General features: G+C 43.1%; 1 long non-coding RNA gene across 1 annotated transcript in view; it reads left to right on the forward strand.

Moving 5' to 3' along the window:
* Positions 1-6,288: 6,288 nt before the first annotated feature.
* The window catches only part of LOC147359433 (uncharacterized), a 64,372-nt gene continuing 56,786 nt past the window's right edge, over positions 6,289-13,874 (forward strand). The window contains exon 1 of the long non-coding RNA XR_015140809.1: positions 6,289-6,650. This is a non-coding gene — a long non-coding RNA (uncharacterized LOC147359433). The remainder of the gene's footprint in view (positions 6,651-13,874) is intronic.

The following is a 13,874-nucleotide window of genomic DNA, read 5'->3' on the forward strand; positions in this document are numbered from 1 at the left end:
TTTTTTGTTAGAACTTTACTGATGAGTCATTTGCAGAAAACGAGCATGACATTTTAAGGTCTGCAACTAATGTTCCCTTCACCTGTAGCTCAGGCTCACAAGTTCACGTTTGTTCTTTTGTCAGTATTACTGCCAAAAAGATGGAAAAAACAGAGTTTGTATTTTTCCTTCTTGTCCTACAAGGACTAAAGTCTGAGATTCTTACTTTCTTGATAAGAAATGGTTTCATACTCCTTGTGACTGGGCTGCCCAGGGTTTCTGCTCACTTTTGTTTTAAGAGAGGAAGATCACTTTTGAAAAATGGAATCTTAGCTACTTCCATAGTGCAGAACCAAGAAAATCCAATGCGCATGCTTGTCACTGATTTATGAACAACCAGGTAAAAACGGGTGACCTCATGCATCAGGCACTCAGGTGAGCAGGCACAACAATTAGAGATAGTAAGCGTCTCTGTTGTGGGCTTTGCGGGGTAAACAAGGCAGCTTTTCTCCTCTCTCTGTCTCTCTCATTTGTAAAATGAGGTCATGCCACTAATCCAGCTCAGAGAGTAGATATGAGAAAAATGAATAAATTCAACATCATTGTTGGATCTTTGTATAAAACGCCTACATCCTGAGTTTTTAGACAGATTTATTGTTACTGTTAGAAACAAATGTCCATTTACATACTAGAAGATGCCTTTCATTAAAAGTCGGTAGGGAAATGAAAAACTTTATGTTTCAATAAAAGGTGCTGAAACAACTGGACATCCACACACATAGAAATGAATCTGGACACAGATCTTACAGCCTTCATGGAAATGAACTTGAAGTGGATCATGGGCAGAAGAATCCACCTGCAATGGGGGAGACCTGGGTTCGATCCCTGGGTTGGGAAGACCCCCTGGAGGAGGGCAACCCACTCCAGTATTCTTGCCTGGAGAATCCCCATGGACAGAGAAGCCTGGCGGGGTACAGTCCATGGGGTCTCAAAGAATTGGACACAACTGAGCAACTAAGCACAATAAGACTATAAAACTCCCAGAAGATAACATAGGAGAAAAACTTAGATGACCTTGAGTTTGGTATGAATTTTTAGATACAGCACCATGAATCACTGATGACTGACAAACTGGACTTAATTAAAAATTAAGAATTTAGCTCTGCAAAAGTCACTGTCAAGAGAATGAGAAGACAAGCCACAGACTGGGAGGGAGGAAATATTTGCAAAAAATAAATCTGGTAAAGGACTGGTATCCAAAATATACCAAGAACTCTTTAGACTCCACAATAAGAAAACAAAAAGCCCAATTAAAAATTTGGCCAAAGACCTTAATAGGCACCTCACCAAATCTGCCAAGATATGCAGATAGCAGATAAACATATAAAAAGATGCCCCACCTCAGATGTCATCAGAGAAATGGAAATTAACACAACAGTGAGATGCCACCATACACCTCTTACAGCGGCCAAAATCCAGAACACGTATAATACCAAATGCCAGTGAGGGTGTGCGGTAACAGGAACTCTCACTCACTGCTGGTGGGAGTGGAAAATGGTACAGACCCCCTGGAAGATAGCTTGGTGGTTTCTTACAAAAGTAAACATACTCTTAGGTGATCATGCGATAAGATCATATTATAGATGATTTGATCTTATCACATGAAAACCATACTGTTATTCATTCCCAATCATTGCTGCCTGTGCTCCAGAAGCACTGGGCTTATGAAGTTATGAAGAAAGTCATATTCCTATATGATTTTCATGTGTTTTCTCTGTTGATATGTGGTCTTATCCAGAACTCAGTGACGTGATTAGTATCAGGATGTGCAGGTCTGCACTATGTGCCTGTGTGCCACTTGCCCTTAAAATGTGAATAACTTTTCCTTCAGTAGGCTTCCTTCACTTAGCTCTACCTCCTCACCTTCTTTCTTCCCCGCTCCTGCCAAAATAATTTTCTCTGTTTACTGTTTGGAGTTGACAAACGTATTTGTCAGCTATGGCTGTACAACAAATAACCACAAAATGGTTGAAACAGCACCCAGTTGGGACTTCCCTGGTGGTCCAGTGGTTAAGACTCTGCACTTCCACTACAGGGGCTGCAGGTTCCATCCCTCGTCAGGGAACTAAGATCCTGCACACTGTGCCCCCCTCAAAGAAAAACCCACAAAAACAAAAAGACCCCAGTACCCGTCATTAGCCCACAATTTTACAGGTCAGAAGTCCAGCACACAGTAGGACTGGGTCCTCTGTTCAGGATGAACTCAAGACCAAAAGCAAGGTGTCAGCTAGACTGAGTTCTTGCCTAAAGATTCTGAGAAGAAAGAAATCAACCTCTAAGTTCATGCCTGTTGTTGGCAGATTTCAGCTGTTTGCAGTCTGGGGACTAAGATTTGCGTCTCTGGGCTGGTTGTTGACTGGGACTTGCTGTGGACAGCTTGCTTCCACTGCGTTGTGGCTCCTGCATCTTCAGGCCAGCCATGGTGAGAGAATCCCTCTCATGCCCCAGATCTCTGATTTCCTCTTCTGCTCACAGCCAGAGAAAACTCCCAGCTTTGAAAGGTTTCAGGCCATTAGGTTGTGTACATCTTGATAATCTTCCTTTCTTAAAGTGACTGTGTCACATTGTGTAATCTGACCATGGGAGAAAAACTAAGATTATGGCATCCAGTCCTATCACTTCATGGCAAATAGAAGGCGGGAAAAGTGGAAACAGTGACAGATTTTATTTTCTTGGACTGCAAAGTCACTGTAGATGGTGACTGCAGCCATGAAATTCAAAGACACTCGCTCCTTGGAAGGAAAACTGCTGCTGCTACTGCTGCTAAGTCGCTTCAGTCCTGTCCGACCCTGTGCGACCCCATAGACGGAAGCCCACCAGGCTCCCCCGTCCCTGGGATTCTCCAGGCAAGAACACTGGAGTGGCTTGCCATTTCCTTCTCCAATGCATGAAAGTGAAAAGTGAAAGTGAAGTCGCTCAGTTGTGTCCGACTTTTAGTGACCCCATGGACTGCAGCCTACCAGGCTCCTCTATCCATGGGATTTTCCAGGAAAGAGTACTGGAGTGGGGTGCCATTGCCTTCTCTGACGACAAACCTACTCACCATATTAAAAAGCAGAGAGAGACATTACTTTGCAGACAAAGTACTATAGTCAAAGCTATGGTTTTTCCAGTAGTCATGTATGGATATGAGAGTTGGACAATAAGGAAGGCTGAGCTCCAAAGAATTGATGCTTTTAAACTGTGGTTCTGGCGAAGACTCTTGAGAGTCTCTTGGACAGCAAGGAGATCAAACCAGTCAATCCTAAAGGAAATCAACTCTGAATATTCACTGGAAGGACTGATGCTGAAGCTGAAGCTTCAATTCTTTGACCACTTGATGTGAAGCTGACTCACTGGAAAGACTCTGATGCTGGGAAAGATTGAAGGCAAAAGGAGAAGGAGGCAACAGAGGATGAGATGGTTGGATGGCATCACCAACTCAACGGACATGAATTTGAGCAAACTCCGGGAGATAGTGAAGGACAGGGGAGCCTGGCATGCTGCAGTCCATGGAGTCACAAAGAGTCAGACATGACTTAACAACTGAACAACAACAACAAAATATGGAGGGGAAAAGCCATCAGATTCACAGTACAGAGGATTTGGCAGGGTGTGTATGGGGATGAGTGAAACAGCAGGACTTCTTGGGGGTCCATCTTAGAGTCCTGCCTGCACTGCCCTCCTCCCCTCCCGAGAATCCTGTAACAAATCAAATCTGTGAGCTTTAAAACCTTCTGCAGAGTCCTATGGACAGCCCAGATTCCTTCTGTCCCCATCTGCCTCTGTCACATGTCATTATTCTCCTATTGTCAATCCTCCCTTAAGGCAGCATCTTGTGGCACAATTCCCAAATGTTCCCAAACGCTCCCAAATGCTCGCTGAGCTCCATCACACCAGTCCTCAGAAGCTCCAGCTGCTCAAAGCTTGATCCTTGGGGATCCTTGGCTTGTAAACAATCCATGTTGTCAGATATGGGGTGGGGAGTGGTAGGTGGGGGGGACACCCTGCTGATTTTCTCTGAGGACAGCCTATGAATATTAAGATATGTTGCAGTTATTAAGGACAAAGCAAAAACAACCACAAAACTGAAGAAAGCACAATTCCCAAGCCTAAAGAGCCTATAGTCACTTGACTGAATTACTTAAAATCTTTAGAGCTGACAGTCCTCAAATTTCTATCAAGAGACCAGAAATTAAGTTTTTGCAGTCTGCCATCTGGGCCTTGAATACAAGAGAAAATTGTATATAATCCTCAGTTCCAGTTTCGTTTGGAGACAAGAAATTAAAAAAAAAAAAAAGAGGTATTTGGCAGCAAAACCTGAGAAATGACATGATATCCTGTTTTAACCTGCTCATTTGTCATGGCACCTGAGTGTCTTGGTGATAAGTACTGTATATAATTATGGGCTTAAAATGCTTTATTTAGTCTTTGACCTGGAACTTTTATTTTAAATATAATTTTATTTATTTATTTTTGGCCATGCTGGGTCTTTGTTGCTCTGCAGTTTTTCTCTAGTTGTGGAGAGCGGGGGCTACTCTAGTAGTGGTACGAGGGCTCCTCATTGCAGTGCTTCCTTTGTCGTGGAGTACAGGCTCTAGGGCGCAAAGGCTTCAGTAGTTGCTATTCATGGGCTTAGTTGCTCCGAGGCATGTGGGATCCTCTTGGACAAGGGATCGAACCCGTGTCTCCTGCATTGGCAGGTGGATTCTCTACCACTGAGCCACCAGGGAAGCCCTGACCTGTAACTTCTTGATTTATAAAATTACATATTGTTTTTTTTTTTTTTTTTAGATTTTTAATAGGTATAATTCAATGTTTTTCCCTGGATCTGTCAGTTAGTACTTTTTAAATTGCTGCTGCAAATAACTAAAACCTGTTTCAAACCACATTAAACTTTAAAAAGGCTGATTTTTTAATGTCACTGAAACATGCAAAGTTAAGTCAGGCTTTGGGGCTTCATTTAGAGCTCAATCATGTTACTAAAGCCATATTTTCCCTTCTTTCTATTCTGCTTTCTAAAATGTCAACTTTTATCCCAAGTCTGATTCCCTCTGGTGGTTGAAAAGTGACTTCCAATAACTCACAGCACAGCGCGCAGTTGTTTATGTTCAGTGGGAGAAAAAAACATGTCTCAATCAATATTCTGATTTTCATGTTTACTGGATTTCTTTTTTTTGGCTACACGATGTGGCATGTGGAACTTCTACCCAGGAACCTGTGTCCAGTCTGTGCCCCCTGCAGTGGAAGAGCAGAGTCTTAACCGTTGGACCACGAGGGCAGTCCCTGTTTACTGGATCTTGTTGAGGCCAATGGCCACCCCTGAAAAGTGTCACAGCCAGGGAGAGCTGAATCATTGTAGGATGAGATACGGGCTTCCCTGGTGGCTCAGCAGTAAATCTGAGCCAGTGCAGGTCCGAGTGTAGCTGGGGAAGGTCCCCTGGAGAACGAAATGGCAACCCACTCCAGTATTCTTGCCTGGGAAATCCCATGGACAGAGGAGCCTGATGGGCTACAGTCCATAGGGTCCTAAAAGAATCAGACATGACTTAGAGACTAAACAGCAATAACAACAACAAAGGATAAGATACCTGAGGAGGAGTAAGATACTGGAAAACAAATCCAAGTGTTATATACCCGATACCAAATAATTAAAGACAAAATCTTCTGTAATTTGTAAAACTGTAAATCTGTAAAAACCGTTTTCCTATATAAAAGTCCCCTCTTATCTGTGTTTTCACTTTCTGTGATTTCAGTTACCCCAAGTCAACCAAAGTGTGTTAAATGTACTAAGTGGAAAATTCCAGGAATAGACAATTCGTAAGTTAGAAATTTCTCACCCTCCCGAGTAGTATGATGAAATCTTGCCTCCTAGCAAGGTCCCCACCACTCCGATCCTCAGCCAATGATGCCCTCCTGGCGTGATGACTGAGGACCATGCCAAGCAGACGATCCTTCTTCGGATGTATCATCCCAAGGTCAACAGCAGTGAAACTGTGGGTTAAATCCATCAAGGTCATTTCAAGACTCATGTGTCCTGCATGCGGCAGGTAGCCTAAATGATAAAATGTTTGCCTGAGTTTCCCCTCCCCCGCCCCGCCCCAGGAACCTGGAGTTTAAGCTGATAGGAGAGTCAGCAGTCAGGAGCTGAGCTAGTTAAGACTCACAGGGGAATCACGGACCCTTCAACTGGGAACATACAGAGTGTGCCCTTGGCGCTCTTTTGACGTCAGAGGGCCTAAAGCTCCGCCCTCTGAACGTGCACGTGCAGAAAGTCTGCGCAGAACCGCCAATTCTTGTACCTTTTTCTGATCCCTCTTCCCCACACTCCTGGTCATCTGCTGCTTTATTCTTTTTTTTTTTTTTTTTTTGCTGCTTTATTCTTTATCCCATAAATTCCCCAAACCCTTTGCCTGCGGGGAGGTGGGCTTGAGATGTGTTCTTCCCTCCCTCGCTGGTCTTGCACATAAACCATCTCTTTGCTGCATATCTCTGCGTCCACATTTAACTTGCTGAGTGGCCGAGCAAAAGGAAATAACAGCAACCTCCCGGTAGATCACAACGCCTACTTCATCCGCCTCACATCATCTCATCATGCAGGTGTCGCATCATCTCACGTCATCACATGAATGGTGAGTAAGTACAAGACAAGATCCGAGAAAGAGCGAGAGAGACCACATTCATACAACTTTTATTACAAGGTAGTGTTATAATTGTTGTATTTTATTATTACATTTGTATTTATCTGTTGTTTGTCTCTTAGTGTGCCTAATTTGTAAGTTAAACTTTATCATAGGTATGTATGTATAATAATACATGTATAGTACATGTAGGGTTTGGTACCATCTGTGGTTTCAGGCATCCACTGGGGGTCTTGGAGCATATTCCCCACAGGTGAGGTGGGATTCCTGTATTTCTAAGGATTTTGACATGTCATCACTTCAGTTATATTTGGATGAACCACTTATTGGCATTTATATACTTTTTATGATTTTCATCTAGCTTAAATTTAAACTATTAAGAAGTTTTATGTGCTTTGTTGTCGTTTAGTTGCTCAGTCCTTTGAAACCCCTTGGACTGTAGCCTGCCAGGGTCCTCTGTCCATGGGATTCTCCAGGCAAGAATACTGGAGTGGGTTGACATTCTCTTCTCTAAGGGATCTTCCTTCCTGACCCAGGGATTAGAGTCACATCTCCTGCATTAGTGACTCTTAACCACTGAGACACCAGGGAAGCCCCTTATATGCTACCTGCCCATTTGAATGGTTTTTTTTCCCCCAAAGAGTTTAGAGATACCAAAATATTACTGAAATAATTTCATTTCCCCTTAATTAGTAACGTGTAGATGCTGCCTGCAGAATATTCCAGGAGCTTTCTTGTAAGAGGCTGAAATGCCTTTGGTCACTGGAAGCAAAGAAATAGTGGGTAGAGTGGAGGGGCTTGAAGTTGTTGGCAAACCACAGAGAAGCCTGACGGTGGATCCATTTTTGTCTAAATAAAGGATTGGAATTTTTTCAAACTAATACAAATAACAGTATCCTCAAAACATCTTGTTAATTGTAATAGCAGACTATAACTTTTAATAAGCAGGAGAAACAGTACATAATGTGTTTTGCATAAGCTAGTTCCCGAAATGGCCATATTATGCCTTTTTAAATCCAGGAATAGAAGAAGAGATCCATTCTTGCTCTCAGGATTCTCATAACTTGGAGACTCAAATACTCTCCTGGCTTAGAGTGTGTATCTTAATAAAAAGAAGTATCTGAAATAGAGTTGAAGCAATGTATGTGTAAGGACCTTTCATGACAGCAGGTTTCTCTTGTTCTTCTGATTAGGGTACATTCTGAAGCCTTTAAACTATTCGGTGACACCTGACAATAAGCAAGACCTTTCATTCCTCTAAAACATATTTATCAATTCAAATGTTAAAAAAAATGTCAAACTAGTCTCACCTGCTCTTTACAAAGCTGTAGTAATCAGGGAATTTTCTCCCCAATTACCCACAGTTTGGTGTGGCTATGGTTTCCCTGTAAATGACATCATCTCCTTCCTTCCCCTTTTGTGGCTCTGCTGTCCCCATCATGCTGTATCTTTCAGTGCAGCTTGGCGGCTTCTGAAGACAAAGAATGGCTGAGTGGGGCTGTGGCTTTACCCCTAGGGTTGACAGAACCACAATGTCAAGGGTATGTGTTCTTGTGGGAAGATGATTTCTCAGCATCTTGCCTTCAATTGCTAGGACTTCCTCTTCCATACTTCTTGGAGGTCTTATAAAAGACTCTGTCTCATGTATTTCTTCCAGTGGGATATTTATCTGGGTTATTATCACAACTATTTTGCTACGTGCAATGAAATTAGTGGTGATTCCATTTGTTGAAATCATATGTAGACGGCAGTGCTCTCCGCCTTATTACCAAATGAGTACAGCGTGCCCTTCAATAATTCTTTAAACTCTCAAATGCCTTGGAAATAATATGCTGGAATATTACTGAGCTGTGACTGAAGCACCATTTGTGCTAAATATGACAGCACACAAATGATATTCCTCTATAAAAGTTCAAACTACATTAATCTTTTAGGGAGGTTCATTGACTAAGAAGATGACTTAGATATAAAATAAAGACACTGAGGGCTCACTGAGGAGAGCTTTCCTGGTCAGGATTTCTAGGAACAAATGTAAGGTAAGGTCCACCATTAACCCCTTATGATTAAGGATGTGAGCAAGAGTGCAGTTCCAAAGGGGAAAGATCAAAATGATAAAGCAGGTATTTCAATATGAGGAAAAACGGGGTTCTGTGTGTGAGAAATAGAAATTAAAGGATAGGTCTTAAACAGTTGAGACAAACAGTATGGTTGTTGAAGGGAATCTGGACAAAAATGTGGAGAATTCCCAAGTTCCAGAGGTCGAACCCGTGCCCCTTACAGTGGAAACTCAGAGTCCTAACCACTGGACAGCCAGGGAATTCCCTCCAAGTTGATGTTTACAGTCCTCCTTATCTCTCTAAGGATATATTTGGAGGCATGGCAGCATCTTGCTATGAAGTCTCTTCAATGCCATTTTGTAAATCTTCTTGTGTGTGTGTGTGTGTGTGTGTGTGTGTGTGTGTGTGTAAGTTGCTCAATGTGTCTCTGACTCTTTGCGATCCCATAGACATAGAAGTTCATGGAATTCTCCAGGCAAGAATACCAGAGTCAGGGGTGCCATTCCCTTCTTCAAAATCTTCTCTTAGAGCTGTACAAAAAGAAATGATTGTATAACTGTCTTATCCTGGATTTCTCAATATGACTAATTAGTCAGTGGGGGACTAGTATATATGAAGAGGTGAGAATGGGCAGGACACTTAATTAGCATTAGCAAGGGCAGTTTCAGTGTAAATATGCCTTTGTATTAAGGTTTTAGTACTAGCTTTTATAAAATGTATGGAGTATATGAAAAAATTACAGTTTTAAAAAACTATAAAATGTATATGCAATATACTTGTTTTATAGATTGCTTTTCACTCAACAATGTAATGCATTTCTCCATGTCAATACATAAGTAGGGGGACTTCCCTGGTGGTCCAGTGGCAAGGACTCCATGCTTCCACTGCAAGGGGAATGGGTTCAACCCCAGATCAGGGAACCACGATCCTGTATGCTATGTGGCATGGCAAAAAATGAAAAACCAAACAAAAACAACAAAATGGGAAAAAGTAAGTAGGGTGTGGCTTTGTCCCTCAAATGAAAGCACTTATTGTTCAGTTCAGTTCAGTTCAGTCACTAAGTCGTGTCCCACTCTTTGCGACCCCATGAATCACAGCATGCCAGGCCTCCCTGTCCATCACCATCTCCCGGAGTTCACCCAGACTCATGTCCATCGAGTCAGTGATGCCATCCAGCCATCTCATCCTCTGTCATCCCTTTCTCCTCCTGCCCCCAATCCCTCCCAGCATCAGAGTCTTTTCCAATGAGTCAACTCTTCCCATGAGGTGGCCAAAGTACTGGAGTTTCAGCTTTAGCATCATTCCTTCCAAAGAAATCCCAGGGCTGATCTCCTTCAGAATGGACTGGTTGGATCTCCTTGCAGTCCAAGGGACTCTCAAGAGTCTTCTCCAACACCACAGTTCAAAAGCATCAATTCTTCGGCGCTCAGCTTTCTTCACAGTCCAATTCTCACATCCATACATGACCACAGGAAAAACCATAGCCTTGACTAGACGGACCTTTGTTGGCAAAGTAATGTCTCTGCTTTTGAATATGCTATCTAGGTTGGTCATAACTTTTCTTCCAAGGATTAGTTTATTATAAAAATAATTACAGCAAACCCTTGAATAAAAAAGATTATACACATTTGAATGCAGAGTTCCAAAGAATAGCAAGGAGAGATAAGAAAGCCTTCCTCAGCGATCGGTGCAAAGAAATAGAAGAAAGCAATAGAATGGGAAAGACTAGCGATATTGTCAAGAAATTTAGAGATACCAAGGAAACATTACATGCAAAGATGGGCACATCTTTATTGTCCTTTATTGGACAGAAATTGTATGGACCTAACAGAAGCAGAAGATATTAAGAAGAGGTGGCAAGAATACACAGAAGAACTATACAAAAAAGATCTTCATGACCCAGATAATCATGATGGTATGATCACTCACCTAGAGCCACACATCCTGTAATGTGAAGTCAAGTGGGCCTCGGGAGCATCACTACCAAGAAAGCTAGTGGAGGTGATGAAATTCCAGTTGAGCTACTTTAGCTCCTAAAAGATGATGCTGTGAAAATGCTGCACTCATTATGCCAGCAAATTTGGAAAACTCAACAGTGGCCACAGGACTGGAAAGGGTCAGTTTTCATTCCAATCCCAAAGAAGGGCAATGCCAAAGAATGCTCAAACTATTGCACAATTGCACTCATCTCACACGCTATTAAGTTCAGTTCAGTTCAGTTCAGTTGCTCAGTTGTGTCCGACTCCTCGCAAACCATGAACTGCGGCACGCCAGGCCTCCCTATCCAACACCAACTTCTGGAGCTCACCCAAACTCATGTCCATTGAGTCAGTGATGCTATCCAACCAGCTCATCCTCTGTCGTCCCCTTCTCCTCCTGCCCTCAATCTTTCCCAGCATCAGGGTCTTTTCAAATGAGTCAGCTCTTTGCATCAGGTGGCCAGAGTATTGGAGTTTCGGCTTCAACATCAGACCCTCCAATGAACACCCAGGACTGACCTCCTTTAGGATGGACTGGTTGGATCTCCTTGCTGTCCAAGGGACTCTCAAGAGTCTTCTCCAACACCACAGTTCAACATCAATTCTTCAGCACTCAGCTTTCTTTATAGTCCAGCTCTCACATCCATACATGACCACTGGAAAAGCCATAGTCTTGACTAGATGGACCTTTGTTGGCAAAGTAATGTCTCTGCATTTTAATATGCTGTCTAGGTTGGTCATACGTTTCCTTCCAAGGAGTAAGCGTCTTTTAGTTTCATGGCTGCAGTCACCATCTGCAGTGATTTTGGAGCCCCCCAAAATAAAGTCAGTCACTCTTTCCACTGTTTCCCCATCTATTTGCCATGAGGTGATGGGACCAGATGCCATGATCTTAGTTTACATGGTAGTAAAGTAATGCTCAAAATTCTCCAAGCCAGGCTTCAACAGTACGTGAACTGTGAACTTCCAGATGTTCAAGCTGGATTTAGAAAAGGCAGAGGAACCAGAGATCAAATTGCCAGCATCCGGTGGATCATTGAAAAAGCGAGAGAGTTCCAGAGAAACATCTACTTCTGCTTTATTGACTATGCCAAAGCCTTTGACTGTGTGGATCACAACAAACTGGAAAATTCTTCAAGAGCTGGGAACACCAGACCACCTGACCTGCCTCCCGAGAAATCTGTATGCAGGTCAGAAAGCAACAATTAGAACTGAACATGGAACAACAGACTGGTTCCAAATAGGAAAAGGAGTACATCAAGGCTGTATATTGTCACCCTGCTTATTTAACTTATATGCAGAGTACATCATGAGAAACGCTGGGCTGGATGAAGCACAAGCTGGAATCAAGATTGCCGGGAGAAATATCAATGACCTCAGATATGCAGATGACACCACCCTTATGGCAGAAAGTGAAGAAGAACTAAAGAGCCTCTTGATGAAAGTGAAAGTGGAGATTGAAAAAGTTGGCTTAAAGCTCAACATTCAGAAAACTAAGATCATGGCATCTGGTCCCATCACTTCATGGGAAATAGATGGGGAAATAGTGGAAAGAGTGACAGACTTAATTTTTTTGGCTCCAAAATCACTGTAGATGGTGACTGCAGCCATGAAATTAAAAGACACTTGCTCCTTGGAGGAAAAGCTGTGACCAACGTAGATAGCATATTAAAAAGCAGAGACATTACTTTGCCAGCAAAGGTCTGTCTAGTCAAGGCTATGGTTTTTCTGGTAGTCGTGTATGGATGTGAGAGTTGGACTATAAAGAAGGCTGAACACCAAAGAATTGATGCTTCTGAACTGTGGTGTTGGAGAAGACTCTTGAGAGTCCCTTGGACTGCAAGGAGATCCAGCCAGTCCATCGTAAAGGAAATCAGTCCTTTAGGATATTCATTGGAAGGACTGATATTGAAGCTGAAATTCCAATACTTTGGCCACCTGATGTGAAGAACTGACTCATTTGAAAGGACCCTGATGCTGTGAAAGATTGAAGGCCTGAGGAGAAGGGGATGACAGAGGATGAGATGGTTGGATGGCATCACCAACTCAATGGAGTTGGTGACGGACAGGGAGGCTTGGCGTGCTGCAGTTCATGGGTTTGCAATGAGTTGGACACAACTGAGTGACTGAACTGAACTGTGTAGGTCCACTTACACGCAGGTTTTTTTCAGTAGTAAATACTACAATACCATGTGATTGAGGTTGGTTGAATCTATTGATAGAGAGGAACCACATACGCAGGCTGTAAGTTATACATGGTGGGCGTCCCTGACCCCTATTGTTCAAGGGTCAGCTGTGCAATGTTTTCATAAAAATGTACCTTTCAAAAAATAAAAGGCAATATAGGAGAAGATCCTCTGAAATCCTGTCAGCTAGAGACAACCTCAGTGACCATGCTGAAAACCATTTTTTGAGATAGCCTTATCAGAATGATAAGTGGGTCTCAAGCCTCAAGCCCTTAGGAATTCCTGAAATTCACAGGAACGCAGTAGGAAAACCAGTGGATTGGAAGATAAGACCTTCTTCCACAATCCCTGTGTGGAATGAGGAGAGTGTAAAATAAGACATCAGAAGAGGTAAAACCCTGTTTATGAGGTGAAATCAACATAGCATATTGATAGAATGGGAGGAGATGGAGATGGGACGGTTCTGGTGGCTCCTCCACTGCCCACTGGAGTGTGGCCTTAGGAAGAGTCTGACCTCACTTCTATTTCTCCACCCATCATCCACTCAGATGAACCAACCAGGGCCTCCTTACTGGCTGGCTTGGGTCTTGTGTGCTGGCCACTGCCTCTGCCTGGCCTGCTTTCCCCACCCCCACAGGTATCTGCTTCACAAACTCCTCCCTTCCACCAAGTCTCTGCTCCAGTTTTACCCTCTCTTCTCCACCAGACTCCCTGCCACATTGTCTAACAATGTCACATACCTTCCCACGTTGTTGTATCCATCCTCCTCACCTCACTCTACCTTCTTTTTGTTTTTTGTAGCACTTGTCATCTGGTCCCTGTATGTGCACTCAGTCGCTGGGTTGTGTCTTACCCTTGTGACCCCTGGACTGTAGCCCGCCAGGCTCCTCTGCCCATGAAATCTTCCAGGCAAGAATACTGGACTGTGTTGCCATTCCCTTCTCCAGGGGATCTTCCCAACCCAGAGATTGAACTTGCATCTCCTGCATTGGC

Source organism: Bos grunniens, chromosome 14 (assembly GCF_055505025.1).
Source record: "Bos grunniens cultivar Pamir isolate PY7600 chromosome 14, Bosgru_T2T1.0, whole genome shotgun sequence".
Taxonomy (NCBI): domain Eukaryota; kingdom Metazoa; phylum Chordata; class Mammalia; order Artiodactyla; family Bovidae; genus Bos; species Bos grunniens.